Here is a 27,326-nt window from a genome sequence, read left to right as displayed (position 1 = left end):
CGATGACAAAGATATGGACCGGACACGAAAATTGCGGACAGACTGACAGACAGACCGACAGACTGACAGACCGACAGACGGTTCAAAAACTATATGCCTCCCTTCGGGGGCATAAAAACTGAAAGAGTAATTTTTAGTGGAGTGGGTTGGAGGAGGGTAAATCCAAAATAAAACCCCAGGTGCAAAACGCACTATGGTTTCATGTAACACAAAATTTAAGGCCTTTAATGCATATTTTTGACTAATTCAAGGGCAATAATTCTGGTCTTGCAGAATAATCTTAAAAGGTTTCATGGCTCTTGAGACACATGTAACACAAACTTTAAGGACCTATATGTGTATTTTTGACTAGGTCAAGGGTCAAAACTCTGGTCCGACTGAGTGAAATACCAAACAAAACCTCAGCTGTAGAATTTCACATGATTAACCAGGATCCTATAAAGTTTCATGACTATAGGTCAAACACTTTTTGAGACATATAGGACATAAACTTTTAGGCATCTTATGCATATTTTTGACTGTCCAGGGTCATAACTCTGGTCTAGCTGAGTGTAATCCCAAACAAAATCCTAGATGTACAACTTCACTTGATAATCCTATAAGGTAAATTCATGATTCTTCGTCAAATACTTTTTGAGATTAATGTCAGACATTTAGACCCTTTATCATTTATGCATACTTCTAAGTCAAGGGCCATAACTCAATTCTGACAACATGAAATCCAAAACAATACCCCAGTTGCACAACTTCACATGCTGAATAATAATGCAATGAAGTTTCATTATTCTTGGTCAAATACTTTTTAAGATATGCAAGACATGAATTCGGATAGATGGACAAATGTACACAGATAAGAGTAATTTGAAGTCCCTCCAATTCGCACTGAAATTGTTGGTATGAAATGAAATAGAAACAAGCAAATTCGATGAATTGGTATCCCCCGCCGAAAGGGTTTGTGGTGAGGAATGGCAAAAACATATATCCGGCAAAAAGTTAAGGATGTTAATAAGAAGCAAATAATTTCATTAGTCAAAATCAATTTAACAGAAAACAAATGTTTAATTAAAGAGTACATAATAAATGTATGATACTTTGATCCTGACTAAAGAATTTATTTTGAATGGGATATGCTTACTGTAATAAGCTTAGCTTTTAAAATTAAATGCAATTAATTGAAATGTGAGCTTGAAGTTTAACTGGAATGAAATATTGTCTTTGAGTGGTTTGGCACCAGGTGTTGCTGTTTAACATGTACATTTGAACTTAAAAGAACAGATGTCCTTAAGAGAACACAGGTAAGATATCTTGAACATGGCTGAGGGCAAGGTTTGTGCAGTCACAACCTAACATGTTGAAGGTTTGAACATTTAAAAAAAAAAAAAAAGGAATGGAAATATATATATGTATATATATAGATATATGTATATATTTATTTTTTTAGGGGATGGGGGTGCAGGGGAATGGGAGAGGAAACAAAATTGCATATGTTAATTACAAATATTGATTGAAAATTAAAAATGAAAAAAAAAAAAACAGAGTAAAAGGGTGAAGTTGTGGGGGGGGGGGGGGGGCAGAGGATGCATGATCAGTGGTGGGCATGACTGGGTGGAGAAGTGAGGTGGGGGAATGGTACAACTTGGAAGGTTTGAAAAAAATCTAAAATAAGAAATGAAAAAAATATATATATTTTTTTTTTTTGTGGGGGGACGGGGGTTGGGAGGGGGAAGGGGTGTGACCAAGGCAAGTGGGTGACCAGATTTGGGTGCGCAAGACCACATGTTTATAATAAATGTTCACAGAAAAGAATGAAAGAAATTTAATGAAATTCTGCCAAATGGTAAGTTTTTTATGTACAAATATGTGGATTTTTAGACAATTAAAGGGCAATAACTCTGAAGTTACAAAAGAAATCCGTACAAAATTGTCTGTGCACAACCACATTATAGTGCTCTAAATTCTGTTAAAGTTTCATAGTTCTAGGTCAAATATATCAAAAGTTATGATGCAGAAATTGGCATATCTATAGAACCCTATATAGTTAACACTAGAAACTTCTAAGGGCCATAACTCTGGTGTTACTTGGGCAATCTGTCTGAAACTTGATGGGCCCCATAACCTCATAGTGCTGAACATGTATATGAAGTTTGTTTGAAAAAAAGTCTAAAATAAGGAATGATTTTTTTTCTGGGGCGGGGTCGGGGGATAGGGGGGAGGTGTGTGATCAAGGTAAGGGGGTGACCAGGTGTGGGTACACAACTTCACATGTTTACAATAAATGTTCATGGAAAAGAATGAAAGAAATTTAATGAAATTCTACCTAATGGCAAGTTTGTTATGTACAAATATGTGGATTTTTATACAATTAAAGGGCAATAACTCTTAATTTACACATAAATCCGAATGAAATTGTGTGTACACAACCACATTATGGTGATCTAAATTCTGTTTAAGTTTCATAGTTCTAGGTCAAATATATCAAAAGTTATGATGCAGAAATTGCCATATTTATAGTACCCTATATAGTTAACACTAGAAACTTCTAAGGGCCATAACTCTGGTGTAAATTGGACAATCTGACTAAAACTTGACGGGCCGCAAGAACTCATAGTGGTGAACACGTATATGAAGTTTTAAATAAATATTCCCAATCATTTCCTAGATATGGCTCCGGACAGAAAGACAGAAAGACGGACGGACAATGCCAAAACTATATCCCTCCGACTTTCGTCAGGGGATAATAAAATAGGTGGTCCAGAAGTCTAGTGGTAACCCGCTTGACTCTCAATCCAGAGATCATGGGTTCAAATCCCGGTCCAGGTTCTAGAAATTTCTGACATGCTCTTGAATGTCTCCCACCTAAGAGGCTGGTACTGGTTCTTTCCAGGAAAGATGGTTTTGAATGTATTGGAGCTATACACCGGGCATGTTAAAGAACAAGACTGTCACTTCTCAAAGAGCTATACTAATTTAGCCGGACAGGCCTGTATCTAAAGATTTCTCTCGCTCTCACCCTCTCTCTCACGTTCTCTATGCTGGGGGGGGGGGGGGGGCTTTCCCTCATTCTATCCTTCTGGTCTCTGTACTAATAGAGAAAAAACTTCTCACCATGTGGCTGTCTTTGTGCTATGTAAAGCACCTTTGAACATGCTTATCATGAAAATAGTGCTATATAAATCTGGTTAATATAAATTTGGTATTACATAAAGAAGCAACATTATCTTCTAGATTTAGCATTCAACTGCTCTTTATGTTTTTGACTTTTCTGGTAACTGTTAAAAAATATTTGAGAGAGTTTATATCATCATTTATGTTAATCAATGTTCCTTTCAGCTGCTTCTGACTGTTATTCTAAATATTCATATACAAATCTTACAAACTGATAAACCATCACAGTAGACTGCAATTATATTACTGAAAACTGTTGAAAAATGACTTTAAACCATAAATAAAAAAATTAACACTATCTGATATAATTTTTTTTTTTTTTTTTCTTGATGATATTCATAACTGTACATACACCAGACTTGTAACATTAATTAAGAAACATAATACTCTATTCTTATCACACTCATTAAGAAACAACATTTCCTCATAAGACTGATATGTTCCACGCGACACACACACACGCAGCAGACATAATGTCACAGCGACAACCATAACCAATTGTCAACCACTCCCCTCCCAAATAATTATATAAAGCCCTATAATGTACTAGACAATCGTAAAGAACGTCCCTTTTACAACAGACTTCGGTCACCCTTTTCTTTACAGCGTGATTATAATCAAAACAGTTAATTTGATAACCCAAAATCAAAGTGAATTTTACACCATTGATCTACCGCTGGTAATCGTTCATGGCCAAACACACAAGCCCTTGGTATACAATACATAATAACTGATAAATAGTTTTTTACTTTTATCTGATTATAGGCTCTTCCTATTCAGTATCAATATTTGCGCTGAAAACTTTCCCACGGTTCAAAACTTACGCTTCTATTTTTGATTCTGAGTTATGACTTCAACTTATCTCCGAGGTTAACTTTGCATTGCGAAGGGTTACGTATAGGTAATTTGAGACATTCACTTTACCTGCTTATTGTTTAAAGCTAATCTCAAAGTGTTTATTTTCTACAAGAAAATAATAAAAACGGACATGAAAATTTTTAGAGGATAGTTTTTTTAATACAATAAAATATATATATTTTTAAAGCGAGGACAAATTATCGGATTTTAAATTTTCCCACACTCTTCAGTGACAGGTGTAAACCCACAGGTGAGTGATTGCAGTATATATTTGCCTACTCATTAAATGTCTATTTCTTTTAAACTTTACATCCATAATCATTAGGTGATATAACTATTACATATAGGTTTGGCCATTTGTATACATATGACACTTTATACTGTGAAATATCATCCTGTGAAACACAACCCTGGATTTATATTTTTTGAAACATAGTTTCTATTGAAAAATGTCATAAAAATGAATTTTTACAGAAAATTTATACCGTTCATACTTTTGTTAGTCTTATAAGATAAACCTTATAATTTTAATACTTTTAAAAATATCTAGTTTTCTTTTAAAATAATAAAACAAATCATTTTAACTTTATTTCTCTGAATTTTGTCGCCATCATGAATCTATAATAAACACATTTGTATGTCAATGCAGCTGTGGTACAATGAACCGAGTGCTTGTCGCGTGTTAGAATATCGCTATGGTCAACATTAGAGGTGTAACAATAGACTGAACTATCGATGGATGACTGTTAGTGTCCCAACAGTATGCATCAATGGTGAACTAGACAATCCAAAAAGATATAATAATAAATAGAATGTATAAGATGCTCCATTGCAATCAAGCAAAATGATAGCAGACTCAGCTTGTTCTGAGAGGTAATGGATAGTGCAACACTTGTTTAATGTTGGCAAGATAGCAGAACAAGTACAGTGTAAGCTTATGTGAGCTTCTGAACTGACTAAAGTACTATATCCAATAACTACTGCTGATTGTTCCTTCAGCTGTTCCTTCAGCTGTCAATGTTTTTTGATAATCAACAAAAAAGAATATTTTTGCTAAACTAAAACTGTGTTCCCATAAAATTCTCTGCTGTTTTTACAGTTTTGATTGCAATTATAAATGTACCCTACAAACAAAAATCAGACTAAGTGGACCTCATTCCGTCTGTCCCATAAAACTAATGTTCAAGTGAGTTTAAAACTGTGCAACAAAAAGTAAGGAAAATGATCATCATATCCTCGTTTTCAATTTTGGAAAACCACCAACAATTGTAATATTAAACTGCAACAGTATCCTGCAATATCCACAATATTGCAAGAATCCTTCCAGCAATATCAAAAGTGTTATAGTAGTATGCTGCCATATCAACAGCCTTCATTCAATATCAACAGGACTGCTTTAATTTTGTCAGCAATATCCACAGTATTGCAAGAATCCTTCTAGCAATATCCACAGTATTGCAAGAATCCTTCTAGCAATATCCACAGTATTGCAAGAATCCTTCTAGCAATATCAAGAGTATTACAAAAATCTTTCCAACAATATCAACAGTGCTATTGTAGTATGTTGCGATATTAACAGCACTTCAAGAATCTTTCCGGCAATATCAACAGTATTGCAATAGTAGGCTACAAAATCAACAGCCTTCTCTCAGTTATATTGTCATCATTATACCCGATTTATCTAGCGCCCTTCTCATGATAAACACGTTCAAATGCAGCCACACAGGGCACGAAATTCATCCTCTACTAGTACAGGCACGGAGCAATCTGACCATAGGGACAGAGTGAGATAAAGCCCCCAGAACAGATAGAGAGAAATTCTTTTTAGATACAGGCCTGTCTGGCTAACTTAGCCTAGCTCTTTGCGAATAGATAGTCTGGTTCTTTAACGTGCCAGGTGTATAGCACCGATACACGCGAAGAACCAATACCAGAACTTAGTTAGGTGGGATTGCGACACTCAAGAGCATCTCAGTAATTTCCAGTGCCTGGACTGGGATTCGAACCCTGGGCCTCTGGATTGACAGACAAGCGTGTTACCAATAGACCGCCGGTCCACCTTCAATATCAACAGGACTGCTTTAATTCTGTCAGCAATATCAATAGTATTGCAAGAAATCTTCCCACAGTTTCAACAGCATTGCAATAATCCTTTTCACAAAATCCTTTCCACAATATCAGCAGTACAGCAATACTACCCTGCAATATGAAAAACACTGCAATAATCCTTTCCACAATATCAGCAGTACAGCAATACTACCCTGCAATATGAACAGCACTGCAATAATCCTTTCCACAATATCAGCAGTACAGCAATACTACCCTGCAATATGAACAACTCTGCAATAATCCTTTCCACAATATCAGCAATAATCCTTTCCACAATATCAGCAGTACAGCAATACTACCCTGCAATATGAACAGCACTGCAATAATCTTTTCCACAATTTCAGCAGTACTGCAATACTACCCTGCAATATGAACAGCACTGCAATAATCCTTTCCACAATATCAGCAGTACTGCAATACTACCCTGCAATATGAACAGCACTGCAATAATCCTTTCCACAATTTCAGCAGTACTGCAATACTACCCTGCAATATGAACAGCACTGCAATAATCCTTTCCACAATTTCAGCAGTACAGCAATACTACCCTGCAATATGAACAGCACTGCAATAATCTTTTCCACAATTTCAGCAGTACTGCAATACTACCCTGCAATATGAACAGCACTGCAATAATCCTTTCCACAATTTCAGCAGTACTGCAATACTACCCTGCAATATGAACAGCACTGCAATAATCCTTTCCACAATATCAGCAGTACTGCAATACTACCCTGCAATATGAACAGCACTGCAATAATCCTTTCCACAATATCAGCAGTACTGCAAAACTACCCTGCAATATAACCAGCACTGCAATAATCCTTTCCACAATATCAGCAATAATCCTTTCTACAATATCAGCAGTACTGCAATACTACCTTGCAGTACCAACAGCATTGCAATAATCCTTTCCGCAATATCAGCAGTACTACAATACCACCCTGCATTCTGCAATACCAACAGCATTGCAACAATCCTTTCTGCAATATCAATAGTATTGCAACGGTCAAAATAAGCTTTAAAAGGGATTCCATTTTTGCAATTTTTTAACGAAATCAAGTTTTTGTAGCAACAAAGTTTATCCAAAACTTTCTTTGATTCAACAGTACTGAACTGGTCCATAACACCCATTTTCTCGTTATCTGAAATAAATGTTTTTAACTAAAAATTACCAAAAAATCTTGACACATTTTTTTCCTTTTCAAAACTGAAAGATACAATAAAATAGCACAGTCATGACCTCTATCTGCACAAAAGTTACAATAAAATGGGACACAACCACTTTCTGCTGAAAAGTAACAATTGGACATGACTTTCTCCAGAAAAGTTACAATAAAATGGGATGTGACTTGTTTTCCTTGAAAAGTCCAAATAAAATGGGACACAACCCCTTTTGCTGAAAAGTTACAATAAAATGGAAGATGAAGGAGTTTTAGTCAAAGGAACAGTTAAAGGAACTCCACAGGAAGCAAAAGAAAGTAATGCAAAACAGCTAGAAGATTAATAGTTCTTTCTCTGCAGTAGTATTTTTTCTCTCTAGTGACAAGAAGGTAGAAATATTTTATCATTAATTACTAGTATAACAAGAGAAGATTTGTTTTTCTTTTCTTTTGAATTAATTTCATCAGTTTGTATTGATTTTGTATCCTGTTTAAAAATCAACTCTATTATCAACCAAACAAACATACTGACTAAGTGTCAAGAGTTTTCAGTCCTACTTACAACACTAGTTACCAACTTGATACATTCCAAGCCAACAAAAACTGGGTTTAAGCCTGATTTTGCAATAATATCAAACTGACAACTTACTTATTGTTGTGTATATTGATTCACAGCCGTCATCTATGATAGATCTCTCTAATAATTGCATGAATCTCCTGCAATCAAGAAAATGTCTGCCCATGTTTATTACATGCAAACAATACACTTTTTATCTGTTCTCTAGTAAACTTTATTATTGCAAATACCAAGTGTTGTGGCAGCTTGCCCCATAAAGAAATTTTTTCATTAATTTAAATGCAGTGCCTCATAAAGAAAGCTTTTGTGCTCCATTTATATTATGCAAAGACATTTCACATGCAAACTTATGACATAAAGCCCAATATATTTAAAGGAAGCTCAATCATTGTTACAGTTAGTAGTAAGAAATGATTTGAAGTCCTGCAGTTATTGTGGATTAAAGTTTTGTGAAATTTTGCTCCCTCCTGTACTCTTTGTTGCAAAATATAGTAACTGTCAGAGATACTTCTTGATGTTTTACAATTAATTCTACTTCTCCCACCTCCTCAGATGCATCCCGGCCACGCACACCTAGACTGTTCCTCCTGTATTGTAGTGGCCATTACATTATGCATTTTGACCTTTAATAACCATGACCTTAAATTTTAAGAGCCTGACTTTGACGAGTCTTTAAATAGCACTGTATTTTGCACTAATACTCAAATTTCAAAAAATAATTAATTCACTACCCTTTTCTTAAACCTTATTATTATCATTATTTTTATAACCCAAGATTTCTAAAAATTACTTGAAAATGAGAAAGGTTTCCATGCAGAATATTCTGATAATTTCATTTCTTTTCATTTACATCAAAAGTAAATATCAAAATCACAATTTATCCAGATAGTCATTAATTATGACAACATTAATGATTTACCAGATTACTTTACCAGCTTTTTACTGATTACTCTTTTTGCTTTTTTTTCCCTCTTGCATATTAATAGGGCTGTTGTTTTTTCTATCACTGACAATAAATCTTGAACATTTTACTTAATTGATTCTATAATTAGCTAAAAAGACCCTCAATAATTTATCAACTTATGATTAAAATTTCATGCTCTGCATCTCAAATATAGCACATGAAAAATGGATGTGACAAGCTATATGAGCTATCTGTTTTGCCACACCACTGTGACAAGCTACATGAGCTATCGGTTTTGCCACACCACTTTAAGCTATTCGCATTTATATCAGATATCAATGTTTTAGCAATATCAATGTATCAATGACTCCAAGTCAAATGTTTTTTTTAGATACATGCAACACAAACTTGTATGGCCTTTATGCATATTTTTGACAATCAAGGGCAATAACTCTGGTCTGACTGACAGAAATCTGGAACAAAATCCTGGTGCATAACTTCACATGCTGAATAATACTGCTATGATGTTTCATGACCCTAGATCAAACACTTTTTGAGATATGTGCAACACAAAATTCTATGCCCTTCTATGCATATTTTTGACTAAGTCAAGAGCCTGAGTGATATCTCTAACAAAACCCCAGGTGCACAACTTCACATGCTGAATAATATTCCAGTAATGTTTCATGATCATGGGTAAAATACTTTTTTGAAATACATGGGACACAAACTTTAATAGGCTATTTTTCCAAGTGCCCTGCACCCCTCAAAAAACTTTGGGGTGGGGGGGCACAAAAAGAAATAAAGAAAATTCCTCTGCAGATTTAAAAGCATTAAAACTCTGCTTAAGTGTGTTCCTTTTTATTAACACTTACATTATGTCTGATTGCTCTTAGTGGAGATTTAAATCTGACCATTTTGAGATTTTTTACCACTTGGTCATGCTGAAGATTCCTGTAACATGGACACTTAAAAACAAATAATAGCATTTATCTTTGCATCAACAAATGCATACTTTCAGGGAGTACAAGTCACCCTGCAGAAATTGTGTATATTTCCCAATCTACAATTATCAGCCTCTAATCATTGATTTTCAGTGTCCACTATATTGATAAAAACTTTTCCAAAAGCCAGGTAAGACAAAATCTGAAAATATCAAAGAAGCAGCATCATCATTAGAACAGAAATGTTTTACCCTAACTGACAACTCATCATACTGAATAGACTAGAAAATGATTTAACTTTTTACATCAAAAATGATTTAACTTTTTACATCAAAGCCCGAAAGCTTATTAAAAATTGTAAATGGTTTGTATTAAAATTCTTGTGAAAATACAAAAATGATAAGACTTACAATTGCAATGTACTACAAAATTAATGTTATTATGACAATTTTAAGTGGTTTTAAAGGCAATATACAAAATAATGGGACAGATCATTTTGTTTTAAATAAATTTCTTACAATTTTCTCACAATTTCTTTTCCTTTGTGGAATGAGCATCATAATAGCAATGACAGCCTCTCTGTCAACCCTCTTAAACTGTTCTTACAATCAGATTTTAAATTTGGTAGTTTTACAACCAAAAGATGCTTTAAGGTCACAGTTTATATGGTTTGTAATTTTAGAACTTTCATTAAATGCAACAAAAAAAGCTATGTAAGAAGTAATATTGAGCCGATTTGATTTTCTACAGACTGCATAATAAAATCACATTAAAATGTGATTGATGGATTGTCACCCTTCTGCAAAACAACCAATAGACATATCATAATTTGATGATCACCCTTAAAAATCACACTGCTCATACATCTTTTTAAAAAACCCTGGGAAAATTGTCTTGTCTTTTGTTACAGGAATGCTTTATTTATCGCCCTTTCAACTCGATGCCAATATATATTCAAAGTTTTCATATACCCGTCAAAAAATGCATTCATTCTTTTTAAATACGCTTTTTCGATTGTATTTGGATGAAAGTTGAGAGTATCATACTAATGAGTAAATGAAAATCTATCAACACCTTGCAACACATGATTTTAACAAAGAAAATTTACACTCTCAATGAATGCAGTCTGGTATTAAATTTTTCAGCAGTATATCAATATATTTCAGTTTTTTTGGGGTTTTTTTTGTTTTATTTTTTACCCTGTACTACTACAAGGTTCAACAAATCTAGGACAGGGTTTTTCCACATTCTTAAATTTGCAGGAACCAAATATAAATTTTCTATTTAAACATTTTTATTTTATGTCCAGCTTGAATCTAGAATGTGTCATTAATGATACCAATGACAAAAGATAACAGTATGGTTTGGACAATAGCATCCATTGTGACCCTCCCTCAGCTTCACTTTAAAAGCTATCTACTGAACACAATTATCCCACAAAGTATGGCAGCCTAAGCTTTCTCCATCATTGATCAGAAACCAAATGGTCTACCAATGTCTACTAATGGTCTACCAATGACCAACACGAGTAAAACAATGCTTACCCACTTTTTGTCCAATTAGGTGCATAATTAAAGTAAAGGAACAGGAAATCATATCAAATGTAATGTGTGAATGAATAGGAGTGTGCCAGTTCTAAATACATATTAAAATGTGCCATAATTTGTAATAAAAATTCAAGACAGTTATGGTTCTTCTCCTACTTACTCATGAAATGATATGAAACTAGTGGAAAAAGCATTCAAAGCAACAGCTATAGTATTCAAGAACATTGTACCTTTTTACAACTAGATCTTCATAGGACACTGCCTTACTTGTTGAAAAAACAAAGACTAGTTAAATTTTTATATTACCTTGTGTTGGGGGTGTGAGTCAAGAAGGATCAGAGGTGTGAGGTTTAGATACTTCGAAACATTATCAAAAAACAGAATCACAAGACGAAAGAAATTGAAAGAGTAAAATAAACAAGAGGGTCATGATGACCCTGAATCGCTCACCTGAGTAATATGAGCCACATGATTCAAATGACAAACTGATCCTAAAATATAAAGAAAGTAGGTCAGTAGGTCACATTCATGGTCACTGAAAGTCAGTTTTAAGATCTGTGTGCTTAACTGTTTATGTCATCCAAATTTCAAGGCTGTATCTTAAAAAACAAGAAAGTAGGTCAGTAGGTCAAGGTCACAGTCTGGTGACCCCTAATCACTTGGGGTCATCAGGTAATTATAATTAAACAGTCTAGGAACTATGATCTAATAATTTTTAAGTACTTTTTCCTATATAACTCATATAACAAGTGACCCCAAGGGCGGGGCCTCTTTTCATCCAAGGGGTATAATTTTAACAATCTTGTAAGGCAATGCTACACACCAAATATCAAAGGCCTAGGCCTTGAATTTTAGGACAAGAAGATTTTTTAATTAAAAATAAAAACTTGAGACCCCACGGGGCAGGGCCTCTTTTCACCCTAGGGTAATAATTTGAACAATTTTGGTAGAGAACCACAAGGCAATGCAACATACCAAATATCAATATATGTATGTATGTATGTATGTATGTTTATCTTGTTTAATCTATACGTTTTACATTCATGATTTTTGTTAATGTGGAATGCATTTTTTTTGTATGCGTATTTGTTTGTATTTTTGCAATTTATTCTGTAAAGCACTTTTGAACGTGTACATGTGCATGAAAAGTGTGCTATATAAATGTGGTATAATAATAATAATAATAGTCAAAAGCCTAGGCCTTGCAGTTTCAGACAAGATTTTTTTTTTAAATTCCTATGTAAGTCTATGTAAAACTTGAGACCCCCCGGGGCAGGGCCTCTTTTCACTCCAGGGTAATGATTTGAACAAATTAGGTAGAGGACCACAAGGCAATGCTATATACCAAATATCAAAGGCCTAGGTTGTGTGGTTTTAGACAAGAAGATTTTTAAAGTTTTTTCCTATATAAGTCTATGCAAAACTTGGGACCACCCAGGCGGGGCCTCTTTTCACCCAGGGGCATATGAACAATTTTCATAGAGGACCATTAGATGATGTCACATGCCAAATATCAAGGCTCTAGGCCCTGTGGTTTGGGACAAGAAGATTTTTAAAGTTTTTCCTTTCTGTTGCCATGGCAACCAGAGTTCTGCATGGAATTCAATTCTTTGAACAATTTTGAAAGGGGACCATCCTAGGATCAATCCTATGAGTTGTAATTCTGCCCGTGGTTTTCAAGAAGATTTTTTTTAGAAAATGTTGACAGACGGACGACGGACATTGAGCGGTCACAAAAGTTCACCATGAGCCTTTGGCTCAGGTGTGCTAAATAAATCCAGGGGGAGGGGGTAGGCAGAGTAAACTCCAAAATAAAACCCCAGGTGCACAACTGCAAAATCATTCCTATAAAAAGTTTCATGACTCTAGGTCAAATACTTTTTGATAGATGGGACACAAACATTTAGACCCTAATTCATACTTTTTACTAACTCAAGGGTCATAACTCTGGTCTGGCTGAGTGAAATCAGAAACAGAATACCAGGTGCACAATTTCACATGCTACATAACAATCCCCTCACATTTCATGACTCTATGTCAAATACTTTTTAAGAAGCATGTGACACAAACTTTTTCGATGAACAAAAATCATATCAAAGTTAAAGTTAGCAAACAAGAAACAATGCTAAAGTTAAGGTTATTGAACAATTATGTCAACATCAAAATTAGTAAGCAAGACATTATATCAGAATAAAGTTAGAACACAGTATCTCATAATAAACTGTAACAAGGAATCATATCACACCAAAACAAGACAAGAGGGCCATGATGGTCCTATATCGCTCACCTGAGTTAATTGCTTATTTGAACAAATTTCTTTGCTAAAGCTTCAAAAACAAAACAAAAAAACTAGGTGAGAAGGTCATGGTAAAGATTCTTCAAGATGAGTACTGAAATCTGTTGAAAAATTATACAGGTGGTCCAAATCTCTTTGCTGTAGCTTCAAAAACAAGAAAGCAGGTCAGTATGTCAGGGTTAATAATACTGAAGATGAGTATTGAAATCTGTATCAAAAGTTCTACATGTGGTCCAAATTTCCATGCTGTATCTTCAAAAACAAGAAAGTAGGTCATCAGGTCACAATTAAGACAATTCAAGATGAGTATTGAAATTTGTATAAAAAATTATACAGGTGGTCCAAATTTCTATACTGTAACTTCAAAAACGAAAAAGTAGGTCAGTAGGTCATGATTATGACCATTCAAGATAAGTATTGAAATCAAACATTATACATGTGGTCCAAATCTTTTTGCTGTAGCTTCGAAAACAAGAAAATAGGTCAGTAGGTCAGGGCTAAGAACATTAAAGATGAGTATTGAAATCTTTATCGAAAGTTATTGACGTGGTCCGAATTTCAATGCTGTTAAGATTGGTGTGCAAAACTGTATAAAGATCAGTGTGCAAAACTGTATTTGTCATCCAAATTTCAAGGCTATCTTAAAAAACAAAAAAGTAGGTCAGCAGGTCAAGGTCAAAGTCAAGTGACCCCTAATTACTTAGGGTCATCAGGTAATTATAATAAAACAGTCTAGGAAATATGATCAGAAAAATTTTAAAGTATTTTTTCCTATGTAACTCATATAACAAGTGACCCCTGGGGCAGGGCCTCTTTTCTCCCCTGGGGCATAATTTGCATATTCTTGTTAGAGAATCACTAGGCAATGCTACATACCAAGTATCAAAGGCCTAGGCCTTGAACTTTCAGACAAGAAGAAATTTCTTTTTAAATTTCCTATATAAGTCTAGGTAAAACTTGGGACCCCCAGGAAAGGGCCTCTTTTCATCCCAGGGGCATAATTTGAACGATCTTGGTAGAGGACCATAAGGCAATGCTACACACCAAATATCAAAGGCCTACTGGTCTTGTGGTTTCAGACAAGAAGTTTTTCTCCTATATGTCTATGTAAAACTTGGGACTCCCAGGGCGGGGCCTCTTTTTACCCCAGGGCAATAATTTAAACAATCTTGGTAGAGGACCACCAGGCAATACTACATACCAAATATCAAAAGCCTAGGTCTTGTGGTTTAAGACATGAAGATTTTTAAAGTTTTTTCCTCCACAAGTCTATGTAAAACTTGGGACCTCCAGGGCGGGGCCTCTTTTCACCCCCGGGGCATAATTTGAACAATCTTGGTAGAGGACCACTAGATAATGTCACACACCAAATATCAAAGCCCTTGGCCCTGTGATTTTTGACAAGAAGATTATCAAAGTTTTTCCCTTTATAAGTCTATGTTAACAATGTGACCCCCAGGGCAGGGCCATATTTGACCCTAGGGGGATAGTTTGAACAATCTTGGTAGAGGACCAGTAGATGATGCTACACACCAAATATCATAGCTCTAGGACCTGTGGCATTTGAGAAGAAGATTTTCAAAGTTTCATTCCACGAGCACGTGCGACCTATAGTAATATCTAATTCACATCGCCGTTACTTTTGTTTATCAACACATACACAAAAAACGCATGTAGTGCATTTATTTTTATTTCCTCGCTTCAATTTTTCAACACCGCTTGAGAAGTAATACAGTTTGAATTCTATAAAGATTTTAATAAGATATCAACAGGAATGTAGGCAAAATTCTATAAGAACAGTTGAATTTTCATTTAATTATTTGTAAAACAGCGCGATCTTAATTACTTATTTCTTTTTAAAAGTAAATAAATGATACATACTATGGGCAGAAAATTTAGACTTTTGACCAGAAAGTACATTAAACAGAATAAAAAAATCTTAAATAATGAAAAAGCGGCAGCAATTTAAATACATGAAGTAAAACGATTTTTGGCAAACAGATTTCTGTTAGTGCGGCAGAATAGGTTACCTGTTACATGGCCTTGTGAACGTAAATAAAAATGTGGTCTTAAAATATGATGTCGTTGCTGTTTTTAATAAGTTTTAATTGAATCTTTGTACATGTATAACTATTTTATGACACGACACTTTATAAGATATTCCATTGCAAACAATAATGTAAATTCCTTGAGGGCAAATAGGTCACAGAGGTAGGATATCCACTATTATCGTTTGACACATTTACCTGTCAGTTTATAGGGCATATTGCACATTTGCATTAGCAAATTAAAGAAGATACTTTTTTATTGATTTCTACTTCTCAGCAATTTAAAGAACTGAGGCGGTACAATCAGACATTGATGTGTCACATGGCGCGAAAACATGACGTAATGCCATAACAATCTACGCCAACTATACCGCTTTGATCTCCACTTCAGATGTCATGATACCAGCACACTTCCTTTAGCTCTTTGAGGGGGTGTTAACTGATGATGAAAACAAGGCCAATTACTAAGTTTATCAACAGAATAATTACCGATAATCGTTAACGGTGCTTTTTTTTGCTTTCAACATGGGTAGGTGGATGATTGTGTCCATATTTTTGGGACACTTTACAAAATAATCATTTTTCGGGAAATAACTCTTGAGAAAGTGAAAATAACTATTTTATGCTGTCCTAACACTTTGGGAAAATATGGTAGGGGTTAGACTGTGATTATTATTACTATCGATGCAGTTATTATGGGGAGCAACTGGGTGGTGGAGATGACAAAAATAGAGTGAAAGATCAAGAGCTGTCACTAATGGTGACAAATACCCCTGCAGCGCCTTGACCTTTGACCTGGTGACCTTGACCTTTGATGTGGTGACCCCAAAGTCAATAGGGGTCGTGTACTCAATAAGTACTATTAGCATATGAAGTTTGAAGGCCCTGGGTGCAGTGGTTCGCGAGTAAAGTGCCTTCATGCAAAAAGTTAACATTGGCCCCTGTGACCTTGGCCTTTGACGTGGTGACCCAAATGTCAGTAGGGGTCGTGTACTCAATAAGTACTATCAGCATGTGAAGTTTGAAGGTCCTGGGTGCAGTAGTTCGCGAGCTAAGTGCCTTCATGCAAAAAGTTAACTCTGGCCCCTGTGACCTTGACCTTTGACCTGGTGACCCCAAAGTCGATAGGGGTTGTGTACTCCATGAGTACTATCAGCATGTGAAGTTTGAAGGTCCTGGGTGCAGTGGTTTGCGAGTAAAGTGCCTTCATGCAAAAAGTTAACATTGGCCCCTGTGACCTTATCCTTTGACCTGGTGACCCCAAAGTCAGTAGGGGTTGTGTACTCGATGAGTACTAACAGCATGTGAAGTTTGAAGGTCCTGGGTGCAGTGGTTCGGGAGTCAAATGCCTTCATGCAAAAAGTTAACGTTGGCCCCTGTGACCATGACCTTTGACCTGGTGACCCCAATGTCAGTAGGGGTCGTGTACTCAATAAGTACTATCAGCATGTGAAGTTTGAAGGTCCTGGGTGCAGTGGTTCGCAAGTAAAGTGCCTTCATGCAAAAAGTTAACGTTGGCCCCTGTGACCTTGATCTTTGACCTGGTGATCCCAAAGTCGGTAGGGGTTGTGTACTCAATGAGTACTATCAGCATGTGAAGTTTGAAGGTCCTGGGTGCAGTGGTTTGCGAGTAAAGTGCCTTCATGCAAAAAGTTAATGTTGGCCCCTGTGACCTTGACCTTTGACCTGGTGATCCCAAAGTCAGTAGGGGTCATGTACTCAATGAGTACTATCAGCATGTGAAGTTTGAAGGTCCTGGGTGCAGTGGTTCGCGAGTAAAGTGCCTTCATGCAAAAAGTTAACGTTGTGACTAACGAACGGACAGTTGAAAACTAATATGCCTCTCTTCGGGGGGCATAAAAAGAAAAATGTCTGCTGTGAAAAGGAAATCTAAGAACAACAAATATGATTAATTACAAAGGAAACGTAATGTACAAGAGAATATTATTTGTCTACTGTTATATTTGAAATTTGCTTGTACATAATACTCCTTTCATAAAAGTGACAGTACTAAAATGTCAATTATTAGGGTGACTGTTCACTAAGGGCGAGTGGATTTTACTGGCTACTAGTCCTGCGGGGCGAGTGGTGTGAAAATGTTTTTTACACCCCTGCAGACTGTTGCATATATTGATATATATATCCTAATCAGACTGCGATCATATCTCTTCTTTATATTTTAAGTCCACACACTCAGCGGGCTTTTTAAACCAAAATGGTAATTTTTGGTGGTGTACATTTTGGAATTTCAATTTATATGAATACTGGCTTACCACAAAATTGATAATACATATGGTAAAATTGTTGGTAAATTTAATGTTATCAATTAGTCTGTAATTTTAAGTCCTTTAATCTTTTTGTCATTAGCCCACCATCATCAGATGGTGGGCTATTAAAATCACCCTGCGTCCGTGGTCCGTCCGTCCGTCATTCCGTCCGTTAACAATTTCTCGTTATCGCATCTCCTCAGAAACTACTGGGGGGGATTTTGACTAAACTTTGTCAGAATGATGTATTGGTACCCTAGTTGTGTCCCCCTGAAAATCAGACTGGTTCAACAATTTTTGAGTGAGTAATGGCCCTTTGTTTATTTCTATAATTTATATAGATTTATATAGGGAAAAACTTTGAAAACCTTCTTGTCCAAAACCACAGAGCCAAGGGCTTTGATATTTGGTATGAAGCATCATCTAGTGGTCCTCTACCAAGATGGTTCAAATTATTTCTCTTGGGTCAAATATGGCCCCACCCTGGGGGTCACATGGTTTATATAGACTTATATAGGGAAAAACTTTGAATAACCTCTTGTCCAAAACCACAGGGCCTAGGGCTTTGATATTTTGTATGTGACATCATCTAGTGGTCTTCAACTATGATTGTTCAAATTATCCCCCTAGGGTCAAATATGGCCCCGCCCTGGGGGTCATATGGTTTACATAGACTTATATAGGGAAAAACTTTGAAAATCTTCTTGTCCAAACCACAAAGCCTAGGGCTTTGATACTTGTAATGTAGCATCATCTAGTGGTTCTCTACCAAGTTTGTTCAAATTATCCTCCTATGGTTAAATATGGCCCCGCCCCGGGGGTCACATGGTTCATATAGACTTATATAGGGAAAAGCTTTTAAAATGTTCTTGTCAGTAACTACAACATTCAGACTTGGACCACATGTCGTGGGCTGAGCACGAAACTATTGTAACTGTATATAAATAAAGAACAAGATACAATAGTTTCGCGCTCAGCCCTCGATGTATATTTTTGAGTGGCAAGATGAACCTTGACATGAGTTGACCTTGATTTTGACCTAGTGACCTACTTTCACATTTCTGTAGCTACAGCCTTCAAATTTGGACCACATGCATAATTTTGTGCACTGGAAAAAACTTTGACCTTTATTTTGACCTAGTGACCTACTTTCACATTTTTGAAGGTACAGGCATCAAATTTTGACCATATGCATAGTTTCGTGTTTCAAAATGAAATTTGACATTAATTTTGACCTAGTGACCTACTTTCACATTTCTCAAGCTATAGCCTTCAAATTTGGACTACATGCATAGTTTTGTGTACCGAAAAAAACTTTGACCTTGACATTGACCTAGTGACCTACTTTCACATTTTTGAAGGTACAGGCTTCAAATTTGGACCACATGCATAGTTTTGTATTCTGAAATAAAATTTGACCTTGATTTTGACCTAGTGACCTACTTTTACATTTCTCAAGCTACAGCCTTCAAATTTGGACCACTTGCATAGTTTTGCGACTGAAATGACCTTTGACCTTTACATTGACCTAGTGACCTACTTTCACATTTTTAAGGTACAGGCTTCAAATTTGGACCACATGCATAGTTTTGTATTCCGAAATAAAATTTGACCTTGATTTTGACCTAGTGACCTACTTTTACATTTCTCAAGCTACAGCCTTCAAATTTGGACCACATGCATAGTTTTGTGTACCGAAACAAACTTTGACCTTTACATTGACCTAGTGACCTACTTTTACATTTTTGAAGGTACAGGCTTCAAATTTGGACCACATGCATAGTTTTGTATTCCGAAGTAAAATTTGACCTGGATTTTGACCTAGTGACCTACTTTTACATTTCTCAAGCTACAGCCTTCAAATTTGGACCACTTACGTAGTTTTGTGTACCGAAATGAACTTTGACCTTAAGATTGACCTAGTGACCTACTTTCACATTTCTGTAGCTACAGGCTTCAAATCTAGGACCACATGCATAGTTTTGTGTGCCGAAACAAACTTTGACCTTGACATTGACCTAGTGACCTACTTTCACATTTTTGAAGGTACAGGCTTCATATTTGGACCACATGCATAGATTTGTGTTGTGTACAGAAATGAAATTTGACCTTGAGCTAGTCAATAAGTCTTGAAATTTGGAACACTCAAAAATGGCACATTGGTGGGCGCCAAGATCACTCTGTGATCTCTTGTTTGTATCTGGGTTCAAATTTTTCATAAAAAGACAGTTGGTTTTGGAAATTTTATTATATATCTTTAAAGGTATACTGGACTCAAATTACATATTTGAAAATATGGAAAATTACTACATAATGTTTATGTTGTTTATATGTATAAATGGTGTTATGAGACACTTTAAAATTTATGTACTGGTCCAGTGCTTAAATCCAGACACTTCTGGTGTTTTTTTTACTATAACTTTGCATTCTGAAACCACACGGGCATCACATTTCAAATGTATAATTTTAGGTTCTTTATAAATCTCTATGCGAAACAACAAAATCGTCTATTGCTGTTTCATCATAAAAAAGTCATCCGAAGTGGGCCAGTAAAAGCTATCAAAATCGACCTTCAGAGTGTTTAAATATTCGGACACTATTTGGGTATGAAATGCAACGAATCAGTGCACTAAAAATAACAATGAACACGACTTTTGTTTGAAACAAAGCAGTCGGATTCAGTCCTGTAAATATATACAGACATCTCCGTTTGACTGAAGTTTTATTTCCTGTTAATCACATGATCATATAGACTAGTTCTAATTTAATGCGTAACTGCCAAACGTAACAATAATATAATACGCAATAAAATCTATCTGAGCGAAAATTAACATTTACAACTATTCTTACCTACATGCAGATTCTGTCGCTGTTGTATACTTTTTGACACAACTACGGGGATGACACTATAATGACGCCACACAGATTTTATCTAATGAATTGCTTCCCTTGTCTGCAAAATGCTGGCATTTTCATCTACTGAATTGATTATCATATAACAGAAATCAGTTTAATTTCTTAAATAAATATTGAGAGCAGTACAGAATTCTACAAAATGTTTTTACATCAGTTTTGATCAACTAAGAAAAAAAGAGTCGTCTGCAAAAGGAAGAATATTTTTCTTATTAAATCTGTACCTCGTCGCACCTCAAATAACTGGCGCGCGCTGTATGACGTCATCCCCTGTGACACACAACGATTACTTTTAGCGGTGCGGATGTTTGAAGGTAATTTTCTCTGGAAATACTTTCATTCATACACTGTTGTTGACAACTGGTCATCAAAGCGTGTGTTTACATCGATCCTGTTCATTTCAGTAAAAAATCATGATCGTAAAGTGTATTTTAACGGTGTCCGAATTATTAAGCACCGTCCGGATTTAGGCACTGGACCAGTACCAAAATACAGGATAAGTGTGCACTCCCACTAAACAAGAGGGTCATAATGACCCTGGATCGCTCACCTGAGTGATATGAGCTACTTGTTTCAAATGTCAAACTGATGCTAAAATATTAAGAAAGTAGGTCAGTAGGTCACATTCATGGTCACTGAAAGTCAGTTTTAAGATCGGTGTGCAAAACTGTACATGTCATCCAAATTTCAAGGCTGTGTCTTAAAAAACAAGAAAGTAGGTCAGTAGGTCAAGGTCACAGTCAGGTGACCCCCTAATCACTTGGGGTCATCAGGTAATTATAATTAAACAGTCTAGGAAATATGATCTGATAATTTTTGAAGTATTTTTTCTTATACAACTCATATAACAAGTGACACCCGGGCAGGCCTCTTTTCACCCCAGCGGCATAATTTGAACAATCTTGTTAGAGATCCACTAGGCAATGCTACATACCAAATATCAAAGGCCTAGGCCTTGAACTTTCAGACAAGAAGATTTTTTTTTAAAATTCCTATATAAGTCTAGGTAAAACTTGGGACCCCCAGGGCAGGGCCTCTTTTCACCCCAGGGGCATAATTAGAATGATCTTGGTAGAGGACCACAAGGCAATGCTACATACCAAATATCAAAGGCCAACGTCTTGTGGTTTCAAACAAGATTTTTAAAGTTTTTTCCTATATAAGTCTATGTAAAACTTGGGACCCCCTGGCTGGGGCCTCTTTTCAACTCGGGCATAATTTGAATAATCTTGGTAGAGGACCACTAGGCAACGCAACATACCAAATATCAAAAGCCTAGGCCTTGCAATTTCAGACAAGAAGATTTTTAAAGTTTTTTCCTATATAAGTCTATATGTAAAACTTGGGACCCCCGGGGCAGGGCCTCTTTTCACCCCAGGGGCATAATTTGAACAAACTTGGTAGAGGACCACAAGGCAATGCTACATACCAAACATCAAAGGCCTAGGTCTTGTGGTTTTGGACAAGATGATTTTTAAAGTTTTTCCTTTCAGTTGCCATGGCAACCTGAGTTCTTCTTTGAACAATTTTGAAAGGGGGCCATCCAAGGATCATTCTTGTTCATCAAAATTGAACTGGTGGTTTAGGAGGAGAGGTTGTTTAAAGAAAAGTGTGGATAGACGGACGGACGTCAGACGGTGAGCAATCACAATAGCTCAAGCTGAGCCTTTGGCTCACTGGTGAGCTACAGAGTGGCAGTTTTTTTAACAATAGACCATTTCTGCATTACATAGAGGATGTTACCTGAGTGTCTTTTCATACTGAATTTATTAAACGAGTTGAATAAAATAATAAAATGCAAGGCTCTGCCGAGCATTTTATCAATTTTATTTAACAAGTTGAATAAATTCAATGTGGAAAGACACAAATGTAATATTCTTTTTAGCACATGTAAGTTTGTCTGCTGAAACATCAAAGCTTTCTCTACCTATTACAGACCAAGTAAATTCGACCAACGTCTTCTATACTTTAAAGGTGGTCAATCACATTTAAACAACATTTAATGACATTCTTTACTTTTTGTATATTCTGGTAGAGAATTATTTAAGGAACAAAAAGACCGATTACATAGAGTTAGATTCCTATTTGAAATGTATATTTTATTATTTTTATAAAATTTTGTAATTACTGCCCTTTAATATGAAAGTATATAAAAAGCTGGGTATTTCTTTTTATTTCGATACAATGTCTAGTTTTACATTTGCATTTGATAGACATATCAACTATTGAACAATCTGAACCAAAATGCAAGTTTAAAAGCTGTGTGTAGCTTCTGAATTCATTTATTTCCAATCTATCTTGGTTGCGCAACCAAGATAGGCAAAGGGAGGTAATAATAATTTTTCAAACTTGCGTTTCTAATGAATTCCATCTAAATACATAATTTTTAATGCAAATATTTTACAAATATATTACAATATGTCTAATATTTATACATTTCCTTAGGCAAAGTATGTTTATCAACTTTATACTTATGATAAAATAACTCTATCTTGGTTGGGCAACCAGGATAGGAAAATGAAATTTTAAAAATACCTCCAGTGAAAATCTAATTTGTATTAAGTGTTAAGTGAACATAAATGAGTGTAAATCGGATCTGATGCTAAAGTTTCGAACAAATCCGTTACATGGCCAAAATCTGATTATCCACCTTTAAACAACGTCAACGTCAAAGCTTTATTACACAAGTGTATGATCAAATTTAAGTAATGGCTTAATTTCATTCCCACGACGTTCTAAAACGTGATAAATTTAATTATAATTCTAATATGACTAGCAATGCTTAAATAATCACAACAATATTATGCTGATGTCACGTCAACGTGATATTTAGCGCCATATTATATGCATCACAAAGGAACATGATTGAAGCTGACGCAAAATAAATTGACTGTGCTATCATTCAACTTCCAATTATAATGTTTTGAAATCCCCCCCCCACCCCAAGTCCTAACAAATATATATTTTCAGTATGAAAAATAACCCCAGTAGTGCATAATATATGTACACAATTAATATAAAACCAAACATTTTGTGCGTACATTAAGTTTATTCAACTTATGTGCATTGGTACACCACATTATTTTGGTGAGGCGGCTGCTTACGATTACTAAAATAAGGCCACACGGCGGCTTCCAGTTAAGTATTGCATGATGTAAAACATAAAAACCAAAGATTACCTGACCAAAATAGATCCAAACTGATGGATTTTTTTATAACCATTTTGTTGGCGAGAAAGCGAAGTTGTCAGTTTACACACAATAACTTTTTATATACGACATAGTTCTTCCTGGTAGAAACGGCATTACACAACTGAAACATTTGTCCACTCAATGCACATTCTAGCATAAAACTGCCGTTCTGGTCAATTTCGGGGGTGTTTTAACAAGAGAGAAAACGTGTTAACAGGGAGATTCTCGCACTCGCGTGCTGTTATAACACCTTTTTATATATATGCATTCTGTGGCAAAGCCTAAATGTATTACGGTCCCAAAACGGATAATTCAAATGGAAATGACGTCAACGTGAAAAAACAACTAAGATGTTCCCGCACATTCCATGGAAATTTAATGACGCTGAGGTAGAATGTATTAATTTATTAGGTTTTTTTTGCGTTTTATGCTAGAATAGCGTTAGCGCATGTTCATTTTGTGTTATAACATCTTCTGAATCCCTCGGGATACGTTGGTACCCTCGCCCTACGGGCTCGGGCACCAACCAATCCCTTGCAATTCTGCAGACGTTATAACACGAAAATACATGCGTTATTCCTACAGTTTTAATAACCGCAATATTAATGATGAAATAACATAATTTCTTTAAAAAATACTGACCTTTTATCTTGTTTACATACAGATGTCAGCCATAATTATTATGTTTCGCGAACCTTTTGCTCTCGCTTAAAATTTTAACGAACCCAAATACGTTCAACCCCCTGATTTTGCCTTTACTCTTTAGATTACATATTGTGGAAGAGATGTAGGTAGGTTTTACTTCTGCCCAAAGGTTATTTTTTGAATGAAGTGAGCAAAATTTAAAACAGTCCCACAGGACTCAACCTTAATTTTTCAAGAGGTTGTTGTTAGAATTCTGTCTCATTAAATCCTTTTACCCTAGAAAAAAATGATATTCAGTTTCATTTTGTGCTTTATAATTGTTTACTAATAGTCTGACATTTCTTTTTATCAAAATTAATGGTATAATGAATTCTCTGCAAATGTTTTAGACAGTGGCCATCACTTTGAAATTTGTCTCTACTTGAGCTTGAGGAAATATCATGAATTAAACAAAAATTATAAAAAAGAGGACCTTGAAGGCCCTGTATCGCTCACCTGACCTAATTCTAACCCCTGATAAGTGAGAATCTAAGTTGGCCTTGATTTCATAGAGAAAAACATTTTGACAAAGTTTTAAGAAGATCAAGTAGAAAATGTAACTTCTAGAGTTTTATATGAGTGTTATTCTAGCGCTCAAAAAAGCAGGGTGCTGTTTTAAATAGCAGTGGTTTCATGTTTGTGTCTTTAATTCCATTTATGATTATTGCACATTTGTCACAGACCATGGTTGTAAATGATGTCTTTTTAAAACCAGTACCAGATAATTTAATTTTAGGGACATGATTTGAAGAAACTATCTAAGCTGAAAGGCTTGAGGTTAGTTCTGAAATAAGTCTTTGTGAAATAAGGGTATTTCAGGGCGAGGGCAATTGTGAAGGGGGCCCGATTAAAACAAACTTAGAAGAGGACCACTATATAATGCTACATGTCAAATATCTAAGTTGAGGAGATTCGATTTTGACCTAGAGGTCATCAAGACAGACATTCTGATCAATTCTCATGAGTTTTAAACTTAAACTTAGGTCTCTAGAGAGTTAACAAGCTTTACCTTTGATTTGAACTGGTGACCTAGTTTTTGACCCCACCTGACCAAGATTTGAACTTGACCTAAAGATCATCAATATTAACATTCTCACCATGTTTCATTAAGATATGGTTATAAATGTGGCCTCTAGTGTTAACTAGCTTTTCCTTTGATTTGACCTAGTGACCTAGTTTTTGTCCCAACATGACCCAGATTCGAACCTGACCTAAAGATCATAAAGATTAACATTCTGTTCAAGTTTCATGAAGATATAATCCTAAATGTGGCCCCTAGATTGTTAACAAGCTTTACCTTTGATCTGACCTGGTGACCTAGTTTTTGACCCCACATAACCCAGATTCGAACTTGGTCTTAAGACCATTAAGATTACCATTCTGACCAAGTTTCATTAAGATATGGTCATAAATGTGGTCTCTAGAGTGTTAACTAGCTTTTCCTTTTATTTGACCTGGTGACCTAGTTTTTGACCCTACATGACCCAGATTCCAACTTGACCTAAAGATTATCAAGATTAACATTCTGACCAAGTTTCATGAAGGTGCATTAATAAATGTGACCAATCAAGTGTTAACAAGGTTTTCCTTTGATTTGACCTGGTGACCTAGTTTTTGACCCCAGATTACCCAATATCGAACTCGTCCAAGATTGTGTTGAGGTAATATTCTGACCAAGTTTCATTAAGATTGGGCCAAAATTGTGACCTCTAGAGTGTAATAACAGTCAAATTGTTGATGACGGACACAGGGCGATCACAAAAGCTCACCTTGAGCACTTCGTACTTAGGTGAGCTAAAAACGGCATAGTAAAAATTTTGCATACAAGTTTCTCATCGGATACAGTATATTGCTGTAACATATTCACCATTAGGTGGGTCATACCTTAAGATTATAATCAAAGACTGAATAATATAAAACCAATTCCAGTTTTTTACTGATCTTCAGGTCAGCAATATCTTTGCACCAGCTTTTGTATTCATTTGAAGTTATTCCTATTCGGACCGATATATTAATATATTATATTATACAGAGCCAAATGGAAGTTCCTACCATTTTCTGCCATAGGTTTATATCAGACTTAAAAATATTTCCTCAAGCCTATATTACAGTGTTGTTTTAGTTACAATTTTCTCAGAATTATATATATATACTGTTAATACCTATAGAGTCCTGCAAATTACACCAATCTGAGTTTTATACATTTTATAAAACTTTCTGCCCATAGTTGGCTTTCTTTCCATATGATTAATTTTTTCAACACCGCATTTCAGTAATTCATTACAAAAACATGGTTTTTAAGCTTTTAAATTCTTTATTTTATTTCACTTCATTTCTGTTTAATTTTTATTAAGGAATGGATTTTAGGCCTCTATGTCAACAATTAAGTTCAATAAAATTATTGCTGACAATTTAATTCAGTAAAAAATAATCTTATTTTATTTCATTGATAGTCAAAAGTTTGTAAAACAATATTTTTATAACAAAGGTGATTAACTTATCCATAAAGATGAAGCATAAAACCATGATATGAAAAGACAAGTAAAATCTCATTTTGACATTTGTGGGAAAATTCTCTCAAAAAGATCCCCTTCATATTGGTACTGATTGTCGTCTTATATAAGCTTAAAATTTAGTAAGATCAAGGCAATTAACTTTTA

The 27,326-nt window shown here is 35.3% G+C and overlaps 1 protein-coding gene across 3 annotated transcripts in view; it reads left to right on the top strand.

Moving 5' to 3' along the window:
* Nucleotides 1-4,063: 4,063 nt before the first annotated feature.
* LOC123536450 (delta-like protein 1) overlaps nucleotides 4,064-27,326 on the top strand; it is a 228,983-nt gene continuing 205,720 nt past the window's right edge. For 2 of the 3 annotated variants that reach the window (XM_053548869.1, XM_053548870.1), the window contains exon 1: nucleotides 4,065-4,273. The gene's annotated coding sequence lies outside the window, so the exon portion shown is untranslated. Of the gene's footprint in view, nucleotides 4,274-27,326 lie in introns of all 3 variants that reach the window. The other variant, XM_053548896.1, reaches the window with a different exon arrangement.

Source organism: Mercenaria mercenaria, chromosome 1 (assembly GCF_021730395.1).
Source record: "Mercenaria mercenaria strain notata chromosome 1, MADL_Memer_1, whole genome shotgun sequence".
Classification (NCBI taxonomy): domain Eukaryota; kingdom Metazoa; phylum Mollusca; class Bivalvia; order Venerida; family Veneridae; genus Mercenaria; species Mercenaria mercenaria.
Note: the sequence above shows the minus strand (reverse complement) of the source record. Positions and strands in the feature narration are given on the sequence as shown.